At 50.1% G+C, this 2,577-nt stretch overlaps 1 non-coding gene across 1 annotated transcript; it reads left to right on the top strand.

Annotated features, from left to right (window-relative positions):
- Nucleotides 1–1,783: 1,783 nt before the first annotated feature.
- On the top strand, nt 1,784–1,848 carry LOC119626033 (small nucleolar RNA SNORD36). Its single transcript, XR_005242231.1, has one exon. It is a non-coding gene; the product is annotated as a small nucleolar RNA SNORD36 (small nucleolar RNA).
- The last annotated feature ends 729 nt before the right edge of the window (nt 1,849–2,577 follow it).

The following is a 2,577-nucleotide window of genomic DNA, read 5'->3' as shown; positions in this document are numbered from 1 at the left end:
AAAAGTTCTCCAAGTCCCCACTAGACTCAGGAGCCCAGCTGGCTTCACCTAGTGGATCCAGCATAGGGGCTGCAGGCAGAGCTGCCCGCCAGTCCCCAGTGCCTGCACTCCTCAGCCCTCGGGTGGTTGATGGGACCCGGTGCCATGGAGCAGGGGGCAGCGCCCGTCGGGGAGGCTGGGACTGCCTGGGAGCCCACCTCGGAGGCGGGGGGCTCAGACATGGCAGGCTGCAGGTCCCGAGCCCTGTCCCGTAGGGAGGCAGCTGAGGCCCTGCATGAATTCGAGCGCTGTGCATGTAGCCCTGCAGTGCTGGGGGACCCGGCGCAACCTCCGCAGCTGCTGGCCCTGGTGCTAAGCCCCTCACTGCCCTGGGCCCACGCCCCGGCCGGTAGCTCCGAGTGTGGGGCCGCTGAGCCCACGCCTGTGCCCGCTGGAACCCGTGCTGGCTTGTGAGCCTGCGGCGCAGCTTGGGTTCCCACCCGCGCCTCTCCCTCCACACCTCCAGGCAAGCGGAGGGAGCGGCCTCCGCCATCCCAGAGAGGGGCTCCCTCAGTGCAGTGGCGGGCTGAAGGGCTCCTCAATCACTGCCAGAGTGGACGCCGAGGCTGAGGAGGGGCCGAGAGCAAGGGCTGCTATCGTGTTGTCACCTCTCAACAGGGTTTTGTCATGTTGCCCAGGCTGGTCTGGAAGTCCTGGACTGAAGTGATCTGCCCGCCTCAGCCTCCAAAAGTGCTGGAATGATAGGCCTGAGCCATGGCCTAGCTTTACTTTGCAATCTTTTGTCTACCGGCATAAAACTTATTCTTGGAGAGTTGGTCCACTTATTCCAGTTTCTTGTCTAAATCATACCTGAAATATCCAGTTTTGATTTCTGTCGAATGGATGAATGGATCCAGAATGTAAAATACCTTCTTTTTTTTTTTTTTTTTTTTTTTTTTTAAGATGGAGTTTTGCTCTTGTTGCCCAGGTTGGAGTGCAATGGTGAGAGATCTCGGCTCACTGCACAGCCTCTGCCTCTTGGGTTCTCCTGCCTCAGCCTCCTAAGTAGCTGGGATTCCAGGCCCCCACCACCAAGCCTTGCTATTTTTTGTATTTTCAGTACAGACAGGGTTTCACCATGTTGGCCAGGCTGGTCTCAAATTCCTGACCTTAGGTGATTTGCCTGCCTCAGCCTCCCAAAGTGCTGCAATGGCTTACAATGTAAAATACCTTTAAAGACACTTAATGCAACCTCCTAGATCATGTGCAAATTTTTCCAGGCTAGGCCAGGTGTGGTGGCTCATGCCTATAATCTCAACAGTTTGGGAGGCTGAGACAGGAGGATCAGTTGAGGCAAGGAGTTCAAGACCAGCCTGACCAACATGGAGAAACCCTGTCTCCTAAAAATACAAAGTTAACTGGGTGTGGTGGTGCATACCTGTAATCCCAGCTACTTGGGAGGCTGAGGCAGGAGAATCGCTTGAAACTGGGAGGCGGAGGTTGCAGTGAGCTGAGATCGCACTATTGCACTCCAGGCTGGGCAACAAGAGCAAAACTCTGTCTAAAAGGAAAAAAAAAAAAGAAGAAGAAGTAGTAAACAGTTTCCTGAAATCACAGGCAAGGTGGCTTAACTCAACGTTTTGGTGACTGGGAGGAAAACATTCCAGGTGTGTGATGAAATTCTCACATGGATTACACAATTTTACATGTAATTTAGTTTATTATCTTTTCTGCTCTTTTACTCAACAATTTGTCCTGGATTTTTATGTCAGTAAATATAAACATGTGGTTTTAAAAAGCTTTTTTGTAATGATGTGAATCTCTCACTGAATTCAGTGCAAATCCGTGAACTTTTTAACCCTGAGCAATTGCTACCAAGCTAGTTTTGAAATTTACTGCTTTTGGTCGAAATACATTCTTCAGCTAATGCTTTCTTCCAGCTCGTTGTCTTCTTGCCTGCCTTTTATTGTAAAATGGGAGTCCCTTACTGCATTATGAAGGGGAAGGCAAGACTGGGACGTCTGGTCCACAGGAAGACCTGCACCGCTATCACCTTCACACAGGTTATCTCGGAAGAAAAAGGTACTTTGGCTAAGCTGGTGGAAGCTAACAGGACCGATTACAGTGACAGACACGATGAGATCCGCCATCACTGGGGAGGCAATGTCCTGAGTCCCAAGTCTGTGGCCCACATCACCAAGCTCAAAAAGGCAAAGGCTAAAAAACTTGCCACTAACTGGGTTAAATGTACACTGTTTTCTGTACCTAAAAATAGTTACAATAGTACAAATTCTCCTCCAGCCAGAAAAAAAAAAAAAAAAAAAAAAAAGGCTTTTGTGTCAGGAGTCTGAGACTGCCCTGGCCAACATAGTGAAACCCCATCTCTACTAAAAATACAAAAATTAGCCATTAGGAGGCTGAGACAGGAGAATCACTTGAACCTGGGAGGCGGAGGTTGCAGTGAGCCGAGATAGTGCCACTGCACTCCAGCCTAGGCAAGATTGAGACTCAGTCTCTAATTTAAAACAAAAAAAACCTGGGCGTGGTGGCTCATACCTGTTATCCCAGCCCTTTTGGAGGCCGATTTGGGTGGATCAT

The sequence above is a fragment of the Chlorocebus sabaeus genome, chromosome 15 (assembly GCF_047675955.1).
Source record: "Chlorocebus sabaeus isolate Y175 chromosome 15, mChlSab1.0.hap1, whole genome shotgun sequence".
Classification (NCBI taxonomy): Eukaryota; Metazoa; Chordata; class Mammalia; order Primates; family Cercopithecidae; genus Chlorocebus; species Chlorocebus sabaeus.
Note: the sequence above shows the minus strand (reverse complement) of the source record. Positions and strands in the feature narration are given on the sequence as shown.